The sequence below is a fragment of the Pinus tabuliformis genome, chromosome 4_1 (assembly GCF_031772625.1).
Source record: "Pinus tabuliformis cultivar Carrire ecotype Pingquan chromosome 4_1, CPIR1, whole genome shotgun sequence".
Classification (NCBI taxonomy): domain Eukaryota; kingdom Viridiplantae; phylum Streptophyta; class Pinopsida; order Pinales; family Pinaceae; genus Pinus; species Pinus tabuliformis.
Window position 1 is genome coordinate 847,835,721 of NC_142303.1, and position 16,356 is coordinate 847,852,076.

Here is a 16,356-nt window from a genome sequence, read left to right on the forward strand (position 1 = left end):
TTTACTCCTATCTTGTTTTCTTGTTTTCTTGTTTTTTTGTTTTTAATTTTACAATTGTGATAGCATGGTTAAACTTGCTTCTTTAAACTCTCTTAATTTTTAAATGTTTCAAAATTCTAATTTTTCCATTAATCCGGTTTCTTGAGCAAATCAAAACATATTTTTATTATCAATTTTTTAAAATGAATGAAACGTAACTTACTTAGAAAAAAGCCAAAACTTGTGAGTTGGCTCATTATGCTTATTATTAGCTTTTATTTGATAACATGAGCAAATCAAAACATGTTTTTATTACCAAATTTTTAAAATAATGAAACTTAACCTACTAAAAAAACCAATACGTGTGAGTTGATTCTTAAAATCATAACCGAAACCTATCTACTTTGAAACTATTATTCTTATTATTAACTTTATTCATTTGATAACATTGAGTTGAAATTTATAAATATAAAGGTATAGAGGTAATTTAAGGTTTTGAAATTTAAATATTATAATGTTTAATTTAAATTTATAATTGTGATATCAATCATGTTTTAAATTTACAAAATTTACAATTATTATGATATAATTTTCCAAATGAAAATAATATTTATTATATTATATTCCATGTTATTACCTTAACCACTTATGACGTGAGGATTTATAGTCATAGTTCCTCCTCTACACATTCATCAAAATCCTCCTCTACACATTCATCAAAATCTAGATAGGTGTCACCAAACCATGCACATTCATCAAAATTTAGATAGGTGGTGTCAAACCATACTACTCATAGCATGTAATCCACTTAGGCTTTAACAAAGATGGTACATGGTTAAAAGCCTATGTGATTATTGTTTGGACCCTCACTTCATGCTTGTTGAGCCATGCTCACTACCTTGCTCATCCCCAATGGCACTCCACATGATTGCTAGTTTCCCCTTGCCTCATGATTGCGAGCCATACTCACTACCTTGATCATCTCCCATGGCACTCGACACAGTTGCTAGTTTCACTTGCTTAAATAATTGTGATGCCTTGGCTCGTCATCCCTTACTTTCGAAGTGTTGAATAAGCTCTTATTTCTAGCTTACTCTAATTAATTTCATTGTTTTGGCTCGACTCATAGTCTCTCTATCTTTGGTCTGAGAGCATCAACCCACTACCCTAGTTTATTCATTCCCTCTCCTTCAACTAATCAATTTTATTTGTCGAACTCCTTTCATTACCTTGTATCAATATCTTGCAAGTTTGATTTGTTTTTAAATCATCAATGGCTCCTTCTATTAGAATTAATGGAGAAATATATTTTAGGAGGGAGTTGGTTCATTAGTTAAGTGTATGCCTTTGATTAGGATTTAGTTCCTATTCATTTGGAGGTTGTTCTAACTTCCCTATTTGAGTGTAAGTTATATATATTCATGTGTGTAATTGGATGGATATAGAGCGTTCTGCTAATGGCATGTTGGCATTATGGCACAAGTTTGGAGCTATGGCACAGGTGTTGTCCTTGATGGCAACTCTCTTTGGTAACAGATCTCAGTTCAGGCTTTCAGAATGAAGGAAAAGACATATACGCAAGTTCATCTAGACGAAGACGCGTATACACGCGGGTTAGACGTTTCAAAGGCGCGTATGCGTATACACGCACTTTCATGCAAGGAAAAGCGCGTATATGTTGGAGAACTTACCTTTGGTCCGTGGTAGTTAGTCCTTGGTATTTGAACCTATGGTTTTGGACCATGGTACCTCGTCAAAAGTGTTGATCCCAAGTATTGGGTCCGTGGTATTGGTTTATTATGGTTTTGGACCGTGGTATTGTGGAAGGCCTAAAACTATAAAAGAGGAAGGAGATCATGTGGCAAAAGATCATCTGAATTATTATTGAATATCTGATAAAGTGCTAGATCTGGAATACTGGTAATTGGGTTATGGTGCAGATCTAGATCTGAATGAAGGAGGAACCTTAGTGCAAAGAGAAGGATAAGTTCTATTGATGGGTCATAATCTTTAAGCTTGAATGATAGTATCTTTGTATATTTTTGATCTGCTATATGTGGCGCTTGCTTGATCTATAAGTCTAATAATCTGGGTTAATTAGTGTTTGAATATCTGAAAGAACGAATTATCCTTTATAGATCTGTACGCAGGTTCAGTGAAGCGAAGGTGCGTATACACGCCGGTTCAGTGAAGCGAAGGAGCGTATACGCAGGTTGTTCCAACAACAGAAGCGTATGTACGCAGGTTTCAGGTTATTAAAGCAGCGTATATCTTTTGAGTTGTGATCTAGCTGCTTTTGTTTATTGCTGCAGTGTTCTGGGTTCAGATTTGGTGTGTGGTTACTGTTACTGTGATCTGGGTACAATTGTCAGATAAGTGTTTATTTTGATTCAGTTTTGATTGGTGAAAAGGTGATTGATTGATGCAGAAATTCTTGATGTTTGATTGATGTTAGTTGTGGATCCAGTCTGAAAATTTATGAAACATGGTCCCTGAAAGAAAGAGAAGGTTGTAGCTTTCTGTAGGCCAGCACCTACGTACTAGTATCTTGGCTAGTGCAAGAGCTAAGGGGGTTGTAGCTCCCTTCCAGGAGAAGCTGGAAAACGAGAGAGGGTTGTAGCTCTCTGCAGGTTGCAGCCTGCGTACTGGTAAAGGACTGCACCAGTACAATTGTAAAAAGAAGTTTCTAATTAAAGAGAAGATAGAGACGAATTGCAACAGGTGGTTTTCACCCACATTAGGTTTCCACCTTATATCTTGTGTTCTTGTGTGCGATTGTCTTTCTGCTCTGTTTTACTGTTTCTGGTTACTGGTTATTTGTTTCTGAAACACAGATTAACAATCAACATTAGAAAGATAAAGTAAATTAAAAAGTTTGCATTATATACGCGGGTTTCCTTCTGCATAGTTGTGTATATATGCGGGTTTAATTAACTGAAGTAGCGTACGTCATTTGATTTTGAAAAAGGAATATTTGACTTGATAATACTGATCCACCCCCCCCCCCCCCCCCTCTCAGTATTATTTCCAACAATTGGTATCAGAGCAGGATCTTCAGAAGAAGCTTGATCGCTTGAAGAAAGATCTTTCATCATGAGCAACTACAAGAGGGAAGCATCAATCAGGCCACTGATTTTTGATGGGACAAACTTCGTATATTGGAAGGTAAGAGTCACTGCCTATCTTCAATCTCTTGGTACAGAAGTCTGGGATATCATAGATACAGGGTATACTTTTCCATCAGCAACTCCTACAGATCTAGCTGAGAAGAAGAAATATGAAACAAATGCAAAGGCAGTCAATACTCTATTAGGATGCCTATCTCAATCAGAATTTGTCAAGGTAATGCAATTTAAATCCGCAAAAGATATATGGGACAAGATTGTTCTAAGCTATGAAGGAGATGATCAGGTAAAATGAGCAAAACTTCAAACCCTCAGGATTCAGTATGAAAATCTCAGAATGTACAATGATGAAAGTGTGGCTAACTATTTTCTTCGTGTAGATGAGATTGTTAATTGTATGAAAAATTTGGGTGAAGAAATAAAAGAGGCTGTTGTGGTTGAAAAAGTTCTAAGATCTTTGTCCCCTAGGTTTGAATCTAAAGTTTCTGCAATAAAAGAAAAAGAGAATCTACAAAACCTTAAAATGTCACAGCTGCACGAAATTCTAACTGCTTATGAAATGAGGAAAGGAGGTCCATCAGACAGGAGAGAAGCTGCCTTCAAGGCTTCAGGCAAAGGAGAGTACTATGAGTCCGGACACGTGTCAGAAGAAGAAGAAGAATCAAGTTTTGTCGGAAATCTTCAACGGGGTACTGGACGGTTCCGAAGTAAGTTACCTTTCATATGCTTTGCTTGTGGAAGAGTCGGTCACTATGCTGCCAAATGTCCTCATAAGGATAAGATTGACAAAGGGAAGGAACCTGTTAGATGGAACAAGAAACAGAATGCTAATAAGAAAAGCTATTACACTCATGAAGATAGTGATGGACTTTCAAATAGTGACGAAGATGAACGAGGTAATAATCATAAACTTTTAATGGCTTTTGAAGATGATGATTACATGGATGCTATAGATGAAGAAGGTCTTTATGAAGAGATTTCTAATTTCAAAATTTGTTTAGAAGAGAAAAATGTGATTATTGATTCTCTGCAATGTCAACTGGGTGAAAGGGAAAAACATCATGAAAAATTGGAATGTGAAATTGTTGGTCTTCGAAAGGAGATTGAGAAAACAAAAGCTATTAATCTTAAATTTGTTAAAGGATCTGAAACTCTGGATGAGATTATCAATGTGCAGCGTTCTCCACTAATCAAGACAGGTCTGGGATATAATGGAGAAACATCTCAAGCATCCACCTCCAAAAGTTATCTTGATGCAGTAAGGAGGAGCGAGCAAAGGCCTAATAGAAATCATCAGGTAAATCAGGGACAGTTTACCTCAAGAATGAACAAAGTCTATCAAGAAAATCAGGGGCAATCTACCTTAAGGGAAAACAGAAGCTACAACCAGCCACAGGTAAAATCTTCCCAATTTTCCTCAAGAATGGATGTCAGTAGAAACTACAATTGGTTGGATAATCGCAAGAGTTACTTCAATGGCCAATGTTTCTCTTGCCATAACTTTGGTCACAAGGCAGCTCAATGTGTTGCCTATAAGACAATCATGACTAGAGAAGCTCAAAAACAAAGAAGCATGACTGGAATCACGAAAAGGACCTATAACAAATTTTCCGCCCTTGAAAATGAAATTGAATGTTATATTTGTAATAACTTCGGTCATGAAGATTCTGAATGCAGGAGCAGGTTTTGGAAGACAACTCAGAAGGAACAAACCTCAAGTGCCAAAACATGGAGAATGAAGGAACCGCAACCAGAAAGATGTGGGATAGCTTTTTATGCAGAAGGACAGGAAAATCTATGGTACATCGACAGTGGATGTTCGAAGCATATGACAGGTGATAAAGAAAAACTTGAATCATATAGTGTTTTAGAAAAGGGAAATAAAGTTTCTTTTGGAAATGATACCCCTGCACTACTCGGTTGAAAGAAAAGGTCAAAGCTGGAAATGTTTTGTATGTTGATGGCTTGAAGCATAATCTACTGAGTGTCAGTCAGATGTGCGATCAAGGAACCGAGGTAATATTTCGATCAAATGGATGTAGTGTTCGTGATCTTGATACAGGAAAAACAGTGATCAAAGGTAGAAGAACTCCAAATAATTTATACATATTTGAAGAAGGACAACAACAATGCTATTTGAGCAAGGATGATGAACACTGGTTATGGCACCGGAGGTTGGGGCATCTAAGCTTTTCACAAATAAGGAAAGCATGCAAATACCAAGCAGTTCGTGGTTTTCCAAATATCAAAATTCTAGACAACACAATATGCAAATCATGTCAGTTTGGTAAGCAAACCAGAACTAACTTCCCTGAGAAGGAATGATCAACTAGCAGGCCTCTTGAGCTAGTCCATATAGATGTATGTGGTCCATTTAGGACAAGGTCACCTCGAGGAGAAGAATACTTTATATTATTCATTGACGACTTCTCCAAGATGGTTTGGTTAGGACTTATGAAGCACAAAGACGAAGCATTCGAAAAATTTAAATCCTTCAAAGCCTTGGCTGAAAACGAATCAGATCACAAAATTAAGTGCCTCAAGTCCGACAGAGGTGGGGAGTTTACCTCAAATGAATTTTTCGATTTCTGTGAAGAACATGGAATAAGAAGGGAATTTTCTACAGCTAGGACTCCTCAGCAAAATGGAGTGGTGGAAAGGATGAACAGAACAGTCCAACAAATGGCTCGTGTTATGCTTGATGAGTCTGGAACTCCCGCAACCTTCTGGGGTGAAGCTTCATTTGCTGCGGTTGGTATTCTCAACAAAACAAATGTCCGAGTGAACAGAACTCAAACTCCTCATGAGCTTTGGTATGGTGAGACTCCTTCGGTAAATCATTTCAAAATTTTTGGAAGCAAATGCTATATTAAGAATAATGATGAACAGCTTGGAAAACTTGAACCTAGAGCAGATGAAGGCATTCTCCTTGGTTATTCTCCCCACAGCAAAGCATATAAGTGTTACAATAAAAGACTTGGAAGAATTGTTGACAGCATTGATGTATTGGTTGATGAAAAAGGATACATTCCTTAGTAAATTATGAAAATATCGAAGAGGATGAAGACTACTCTCCAAATCAGACTGATGATGAAGAAGAACCTCAAGAGGCACCAGAGGAATAGATAAGGATAGAAGAGAAGACTCCATCCAGGTATGTTCAGAAGGATCATCCAGAATCTCAAATTTTGGGGCAGAAAGAGGCAAGTATACAAACAAGAAGAACAATTGCAAAAGCCTCAAGCTATTTGGCTTTGCTCTCCTCCACTGAGCCACAAAATGTAAAAGAGGCATGCAAAGATGAATGCTGGGTCAAGGCAATGGATGAAGAACTTGAGCAGATCGAAAAGAACAACACTTGGGAGTTGGTTCCTAGACCAAAAGATAAGAATGTCATAGGGACAAAATGGATCTTTAAAAATAAGTTGAATGAAAATGGAGAAGTAATCAGAAACAAGGCCAGACTTGTGTGTAAAGGGTATGTTCAACAAGAAGGAATAGACTTTGAAGAAACTTTTGCTCCCGTTGCTAGACTTGAGGCCATCCGAATGTTCTTTGCTCTCTCAAGCTGTCAGAAGTTCAAAGTATTTCAAATGGACGTGAAATCAGCCTTTCTGAATGGAGACTTAGAAGAAGAAGTGTACATTGAGAAACCAGATGGTTTCATTCTTGGGAATGATCCAAATCTTGTATGCAGACTAAAAAAGGCTCTCTATGGTCTTAAACAGGCTCCAAGGGCTTGGTACTACCGTTTGGACAAATATCTTCATCAACAAGTTTTTTCAAAAGAATCAGCAGATAGCAATCTCTATATAAAAATTGAAAATGACAAATTGCTAATACTTGTTGTGTATGTAGATGATATTATCTTTGGCAGCAATGAAGAAGCTATGAGTCAAAGCTTTACCTTGGTGATGCAGAAAGAATTCGAAATGTCTTTGCTTGGAGAACTGATGGATTGCAAATCCAACAAAATGAAGGCGGTATCTTCTTGTCTCAAACCAAGTACCTCAAGCAGATTCTGAAGAAGTATGGCATGGAAGATTCGAAACCAGTATGTACCCCTATGGTTACAGGATGCAGTCTCAGTGCAAATGATGAATCAGCAGCAGTACATCAACCAACCTATAGATCTATGATTGGAAGTCTACTTTATTTGACAAGTACCCGACCAGACGTCATGCATGCAGTGGGAATAGTTGGAAGATTTCAGGCAAATCCAAAAGAAACTCATCTTCAGGCAGTGAAGAGAATTTTCAAGTATCTTCAAGGAACTCAAAATTATGGCTTATGGTATCCTAGAGATACAAATCTCACTCTTCATGCTTATACAGATGCAGATTGGGCTGGAAGCGTGGATGACAGGAAAAGCACAAGTGGTGGTGCATTCTTTATGGGTTCCAGATTAGTATCTTGGTTCAGCAAGAAACAGAGTTTGATTGCTTTATCTACAGCTGAAGCGGAATATGTGGCTGCTGCATCTTGTTGCACTCAACTTCTTTGGATGATGCAAACCTTGCAGGACTTTCAAATCACTTGTACACCACCTATCTCCATCTTATGTGATAATACAAGTGCAATCAGCATTTCAAAGAACCCAGTCATGCATTCAAAGACCAAGCACATACCGATCAAGTATCACTTTCTCCAGGAACAAGTGTTGAAACAAAAGGTCAAATTGGAGTATGTTCCTTCTAAGGAACAAGTCACTGATATTCTCACCAAACCACTGCCCAGGGAGACATTTGAATACCTCAGACAGAAGTTGGGAGTAGTTGATGCATCATATTGCTGTTAAAACTTGTCTGTTTCAGAGAAAAATGGGTGTACGCGAGTTGCCTGAGGAGGATCCGCGTACATACGCCGGTTTGTGCAGAGAGAGTTGTGTATATGGAGGTTTGATGGATATCAGTAGGGACAGGCTCTGGTTGAAGATATTCTGATATGGGTCTGACAGAGACCATCCGGCACAGGTTCAGGGGGAGCAGATAATCTTCTAATAATGCATTGTTGGCATTATCTTAGAAGCTTTTGGTTCTAGTTCACAGCTGTTGTTGGTTTCAGGTGGAATAGAGGCAGAGGAAGAACAGAAGGAAATCTTGGTTGCTGATCTGAATGGTGATTGACAGATGCTGTTGCTATCAGTTATTGGTGACTTTCATAAGTCTTGTTCTAGATATTTCGTCTCTATGTCATGTATCTCTTTTGTGGTATCTCTTTTATGGTGTCAAGGTCATGTAACGGCCTATTTTGGTTTCCCCACTATGCCTGGGATGAACATGTAATGAAATTGGTTGTCATATGTAAATTTTTTATGATCCCCACTTGGTTGGGTGATGGATTTATGTATTGAGTCTTTTGATGATAGGAAGGTCTTTTATGATGTATAAGTCATGGTTCTTCTTGAAGAAAATTTTTTGCATATCTTGCCTACAGTCAGGGGGAGCATGGTGAGCACAGCAGGGCAGAAATTTCAGCATGTACTCAGGGGGAGCGCAACCCTTTGCCCTTGATGACAAAGGGGGAGAATGAATTTGAGGATTTTGGGTTGCCATCAAGTCCAAAGGGGGAGATTGTTGGCATTATGGCACAGGTTTGGAGCTATGGCACAGGTGTTGTCCTTGATGGCAACTCTCTTTGGTAACAGATCTCAATTCAGGCTTTCAGAATGAAGGAAAAGACATATACGCAGGTTCATCTAGACGAAGACGCGTATACACGCGGGTTAGACGTTTCAAAGGCGCGTATGCGTATACACGCACTTTCATGCAAGGAAAAGCGCATATATGCTGGAGAACTTACCTTTGGTTCATGGTAGTTAGTCCTTGGTATTTGAACCTATGGTTTTGGACCATGGTACCTCGTCAGAAGTGTTGATCCCAAGTATTGGGTCCGTGGTATTGGTTTATTATGGTTTTTGACCGTGGTATTGTGGAAGGCCTAAAACTATAAAAGAGGAAGGAGATCATGTGGCAAAAGATCCTCTGAATTATTATTGAATATCTGATAAAGTGCTAGATCTGGAATACTGGTAATTGGGTTATGGTGCAGATCTAGATCTGAATGAAGGAGGAACCTTAGCGCAAAGAGAAGGATAAGTTCTATTGATGGGTCATAATCTTTAAGCTTGAATGGTAGTATCTTTGTATAATTTTGATCTGTTATATGTGGCGGTTGCTTGATCTATAAGTCTGATAATCTGGGTTAATTAGTGTTTGAATATCTGAAAGAGCGAATTATCCTTTATAGATCTGTACGCAAGTTCAGTGAAGCGAAGGCGCGTATACACACCGGTTCAGTGAAGCGAAGGAGCGTATACGCAGGTTGTTCCAACAACAGAAGCGTATGTACGCAAGTTTCAGGTTATTAAAGCAGCGTATATCTTTTGAGTTGTGATCTAGCTGCTTCTGTGTATTGCTGCAGTGTTTTGGGTTCAGATTTGGTGTGTGGTTACTGTTACTGTGATCTGGGTACAGTTGTCAAAGAAGTGTTTATTTTGATTCAGTTTTGATTGGTGAAAAGGTGATTGGTTGATGCAAAAATTCTTGATGTTTGATTGACGTTAGTTGTGGATCCAGTCTGAAAATTTATGAAATGTGGTCCCTGAAAGAAAGAGAAGGTTGTAGCTTTCTGTAGGCCAGCACCTACGTACTAGTATCTTGCCTAGTGCAAGAGCTAAGGGGGTTGTAGCTCCCTTCCAGGAGAAGCTGGAAAACGAGAGAGGGTTGTAGCTCTCTGCAGGTTGCAGCCTGCGTACTGGTAAAGGACTGCACCAGTACAATTGTAAAAAGAAGTTTCTAATTAAAGAGAAGATAGAGACGAATTGCAGCAGGTGGTTTTCACCCACATTGAGTTTCCACCTTATATCTTGTGTTCTTGTGTGCGATTGTCTTTCTGCTCTGTTTTACTGTTACTGGTTATTTGTTTCTGAAACACAAATTAACAATCAACATCAGAAAGATAAAGTAAATTAAAAAGTTTGCATTATATACGCGGGTTTCCTTCTGCATAGTTGCGTATATACGCGGGTTTACTTAACTGAAGTAGCGTACATCATTTGATTTTGAAAAAGGAATATTTGACTTGATAATACTGATTCACCCCCCCCCCCCCCCCCCTCTCAGTATTATTTCCAACATGGCAATCTCTAGATACAGCCTCTCACCTAAGAGTTGCACAGCTTGATCAATAATGTCTAATTCTTCAGTTTTTATCATGGCATCAAAGCTTGGGATTAGAGCCCTGTCTATCTCATGAGGAAGTTGTGTGCCACATGTGTGGAGGAGGCGCATACCTCAACTGAGATTTGTGTAAAGGACAATTTGTGGATAATAAGGGAGGTTGATTGCTCGCTCAGGGTGTGGAGGATAGAATTCCAAAGGTTTGTTTTGTTGCCTTTGTGATATTGTTGAGACCTATTTGTAGTCGTTGTTGTTCGATTGAATCCGATTTGTGGTTGAAGAGGACGAATGAGGCTGATTTGCTACCTAAAGAGACCAATTGTGAAGGTCGAGTGTTGTGAAGATTGAATCACTGCTCAAAGGTTGTGTGAAGGCCGATCCCTGCGAAAAGGCCGTGAGGAGGTTGATTGTTGTGAAGTCACCGTAGTGCTGAGACACGGTTGTAGACAGATTGTTGTGCTCAAGGTATTTGTTGGGCTCATGAAATAAGTTGTGCATGTGTGGCCTCTTTGAATTTGTGTTTTGTTGCACTGCTGGAGCGCTGTTGCGTTGGGCCAAGTTGCATGAGGCAATAAAGGCGGACTCATTTGAAGCTTGGTGAGATCCGCTGAGATCTGTGGCATGGGAGAGGACGCCAAGTTTGTAAAATCCGCTGAGATTTGTCAACAGCCCAAATCTAAGTGATATGTGGATTGCGAACTAAACAGAAGTGTATGTGTAGCTTGAGAGAAAATCTACAGGATCTGCGACGTGACTGTGAAGCATTGCAGCATTCGTTGCCAATTTCGAACTTGAAGCCGGAAAAACGGTCGAGGTGGCGTTGGTATTTGAGATTGAGATCCATCGGATTGAGGTGGAGTTGTGGCGTTGTGGATCTGTGATTGAGATCCAATAAGTTGCCTGCAGAGTCCCAGCCCTAGCCTTGTGTGGAGACCGCTTTGTCAAGTTTGCGGTGTGAACTTACGTGCAAGAGCAGAGAGTTGCGTGAGGAGGATTAGCGTGCATTGGATCGCTCGGATCATTTGCTCATGTCTAGTATTGTGGGTAATCTTCGATCCCTCCACTCCTTTGATGTGTGAGATCGCTTAAGTCTGAGAGATTGTCGGTGTGGTCCGGTTTTGGGAGGAGAGAACTTGCCCAGATTTTTATTTGCAGGGAAGAGAAAATGGAGGCGTGGTGCAGCAGTGTGTGAGCCGAATCTAAGTGATGGGTTGAAGGAGTTGAATCTGAGAAACATTGTGTCGCGTACAGTGGCTATGTCAATGGAGGCGTGGTGAGGCCCGAAAGTTTACCCATTCTCAGCTTCTAGATCGCTCAGGAATGTTATGCTACTCACCATCTTCTTGCAGTTGTTTACCTACTGCATGTAAGAGCTCCATGGGCGACTGTGCTTAAGGACCAAGGGTAAAACCCTTCAAGATCGATGAATTTGCATGTCGAGGCTTCAACTTGAATGCCCCAAGGGTATGCGGAATTCCTCTATCAAATTTGCAATTTTAGGTAATCTTATAGGAAAGGTGTGTCCGATGCTTCTCTGACATGCTACAGTCATCGCATATTGTAAGCGCGAGTAGTTGTTTTGGCTGGCTAGAAAAAAGCTAGTTCAAGAGAGCCAACTAGTACAAGTTTTTTATTTTGCTACTGACAGTTCTCTAGTATCTGTGGCTACAAAAAGTGCAGTGGGCAGCGAACTATTCCTGACCGACTGAAGTGTTCTTGCGTGCTTGATGCAAGGGAAAAAATAGAAAGAGAAATGGGTCAACAAAGGAGATTGAAAGAGTCTCGAAGAAAACTAAGGAGAAAGCATCAAGGGACAGATGTAATATATTGTTTTGTTGAATTTGGTGAAGAGTTTTCAATCGACGCTAATGAACTTATCGATGATCAAGTCAAGGATCATGATGCAAATCTAGAATTTGTTAAAATCGTTAAGAGGTTAATGTTGGATCTACCCTCTTTTTAAGGTATGAATTATGAAAGTTGGGCAGCTAAAATTAAAACAACATTATGGAAGGTAAATTTATTGAATTATGTTGAAGATGCTATCAATTTAAACTATGATAGTGGAAATACATCAACATTATCTCTTATAACATATGCATTAGATGAAAACATCATGTTCAACATACTACATGAATATGGTAAGATTCAAAATGCAAAAGTTTTGTGGGATATTTTAGAAATGAAGTACAATTTGAATGAGGGCAAAGATGATGAAGGTATTGCTCTTGAAAATGATGATTGTGTTTTCAATCACATAACTGGTTGTGAAATTGAACATGTCAATGTTGAAGATGCAATGATGGGTGATGAATGTGTGCCTATAATTGACATTAAAACATGTGATGATGAAGATACAACCATTATTGTAGAATCTAAATTTTTTTATGAAGAAAGCTTCCTTGATGTAGAGACCTATGAAGTCAAATTTGATGAGATCTATGTATCTCATGACGAGTGGATCAATCTGATGCATGAAAAGCATCTTATTGATGAGTTGTTGTTCAGTGAGAAGAAAAACCTATCTCCATATACAAATCAAATGCAAGATAACATGTTTGCAACAACAAAATTGAGTAAAGAGGTTGAAGGCATGAATCAACAAACTATGTCAGTAGAAATGAAAGCTCTCTTGAAGGAGCAGGAAGACAAGGGCCAATATGGTCCTCTTTATGAATCGAACATTGTTTTTAAGTGTGCAAATATTGGCATTCAAGAAAAACAATTGAAAAGTCCCAAGAACCTGCAACATTGAATGTTAGCTTACAATCGAGATCAAGAAAGAGGAGGATAAGAATTCAAGCATTTCGCCTTTGGGGAAGAAAACATAAATAGGAGCAGAAGCTCCATCACTACCTTATGGCAAGAAAAGTGAAGATGAAACTTCACCGACGAATGAACAAGCATGGACTCTCAAGCAAGAAGAAAAAAATGAAAGCTTAATTACCAAGTTTTTCATGTACCCTTGTAAGCCTAGCTGAGACTAGACCAGCAAGCGTATGTTATTTTTCAAGCACCCTTTCTCCATTAAGGGGGATTGTTGGAATTAATGGAGAAATATATTTTAGGAGGGAGTTAGTTCATTAGTTGAGTGTATGCCTTTGATTAGGATTTAGTTCCTATTCATTTGGAGGTTGTTCTAACTTCCCTATTTCAGTGTAAGTTATATATATTCATGTGTTTCAGTGTAAGTTATATATATTCATGTGTGTAATGGAATGGATGTAGAGCGTTCTGCTAGTGGCAGTCTCTAGGTGCAACCTCTCACCTAAGAGCTACCCATCTTGATCAATAAAGTTTAATTCTTCAGTTTTTATCACCTTCATCCCTAGTCATAGTATTACTACTCTTGTCGTGCATTTTCCTTCCACCATGCCATATCTTGGAACAAGTCAAGTTCATCAAGGTCATTCTTGCGCACTCACGCATCAAAATGCAATGAACTCAATAGCTAATCTACTAGGAGCACACTCCACATTTTGCTAGAAATAAAATAACATATTGTAGAAATATAAGTCTAGGTGGAGAGACAATTTTTCCAAATTGAGAAAACGGTAAAAAACAAAAAACCAAACAATAAAGTGGCACATTAAGTCCTTGTGACTTGTATCAACCATGATCGTTAAAAGAGATATCTTCAAACAGCGAATTTTTATTAAAACGTAAAGGAAAATATGAAATAAGTGCTGGCTCTAAAAAATGAAATTTGACAATAGATTCTTCTTTGCATTGATGCCTTTCACCTATAAATCAAAAAATAAGAGAACAAAATGTCTCTACTAACTCAAAACTTTGCAAATCTAAATTTAGCAATCCTTGAAAATAAAAAAGTTAAATCAAAAGACAATTCCAAAGGACTCTTCCCAATAATATTTTAATGTTTTTTGTTTTAGTTTCATAAAACAATGAATCTGCTCATCATACTAGGTATAGATATTGCCTCTATAATAGCTCTCCTCATGGCAAAAAGCTTATGAACCTACTCCATTTTCATTTTTGATAATTTGGTAATATAAACAAAAACTATATACCTATATTATTGGTCTGATTTCTCACTGACAAGTTAAGAAACAAAAGAATACATCCTTTTAATTAATTACCATAATAATAAACAAAAAATTTATATATATATACAAAACTTTTGTTTCAATTTCATTTCAATACTCAATTAAAAGAGAAGTGATGCAAAGTTATTATTATAAATTCATTAAAAAGAGAAGTGATATAGAGTTATTATTATAAATTTGTTGAGCTAAAAAATAAAATTATAATTAATAATATAACAAAAGAAAATATAAATTTTATAACAAGCATAAAGTCGAAAAGAGAAGTGATGCAAAGTTATTATTATAAATTTGTTGAGCTAAGAAATAAAAAAGTTGATAATATAACAAAAATTATAAATTTTATAGCAAAGATAATAACAACGAATAACAAGTACCTAGGAATTGATATTCATCACAAGCTCAACTGGAACCATAGCATTGAGAAAAGGATTAATGGGGGGTGGAAAGCTTATTTTGGTCTTAAAAATAATTGTAAAACAACAAACCTCGTAATGTGGGATAAAAAGTTCATCTTTGAAACTTTAGTCACTCCTGTTATCTTATATGGCTGAGAGGTTTGGGGTTGCAGCATCTCCAAAAAATCATGGAGAAAGATTGAGCAAATCCAGAAGCATTTTATAACTTATAACCTGAAAATTAAAAGTAATACACCCTATCATATTCTCCTTATAGAAGCAGGTCTTCCCCCTATTGAGAGCCTAGCTATGATTAGGTTTCTGTTGTACAAGCACAAACTCAATAACATAGACGATCATAGACTTCATAAGCTAGCTTTAAATTCCAGCGAAAACCACCTAAAGCTCAATCGGGGGTGGCATAAAGACACAAGGGCCTGGTTAAACTATTGGGAGATCAACGAGAATGATGCATTGCAAAACATAAATAACATTAAAGATATTGTTACTTCTAAGTTCAAAGAAAAAATGTGGTGTGAGAGAGATTTAGCGTTAAAAGAAAATTAAATTATTATAAGAAGGTTATCAACCCCACCCTAGAAGATCAAAAGTATCTCTCTATTTTAACTAGCTCAAAGAAGAAAATTCATATAGTAAAGATTAAAACGAATTCTCATGAGCTCCATAGTGAAACAGGGCGTTGGGCAATTCCTAAAACGCCATGGATGGAAAGGATCTGTTAGCGCTTGAATCTGCCTCAGACTGAGGAAGGCAAAATCCAAGGCAACATCAAACCACTTAGCCTCGTAGCTAGCCCTACGAGGACAAGAGAGGGCTCTCTCCAGTCTATCTCAGCAAAAAGGTTTTCAAATGGCTGAGATGACCAATAAAGAACACTAATTTTAGGCTAGTAAACTGATAGGGAAAGTTTGATTTTAAATTTTTAGAGTTTTGTTGGAAAACTAAGCACAGCAATTTTGGGTGCGGGGATGAGACAGTTTTTGCAGAGGTCTTTTTGGGGCAAGGTAGGAGATTGTCTTGATGCCTTTGAAATAAGTGAATGGATAGATATGACCGGTGAGGAGCTAAGGAGAGCAAGAAACCATCGAGAGTTCTCCTTAAACAGATAAAAACATAGATATTAAGCAAACTTAAAGGCAGAGCATAGAAACCATGAATTCTACCTTAACACTTCATTTACTTAATTTACAGAAGAGAGGAGTGGGTAAATGATACACATAACAAACTTACAAGTACATGAGAGAAACACACCATCAACACAAATCACCACAGGAATCCCAAATAGCGCTGCAAAACCCTGGTCTTTCCTTTGCCAAAATTGCAGAGATACAAAGAGTAAAACAGTCTAAGCTTATCCCTCAAGAGTCCAACCTCCCCAACCATGAAAATGATTTGGAAAATACATAATATAGACCATGCCAACCCATTCCCTAGCCTCTAGGGGTCGAGTTCATCATCCTAGGAGCTGTTTCAACCAATTCTAAACTAAGCACTACAATCTAGGCAATCAAAACAACTTGCCTCTATAAGCTAGGAAACCAATTCATTCATTAATTGTTTGCCATTTTATGAATGAATCTTCTAGAAT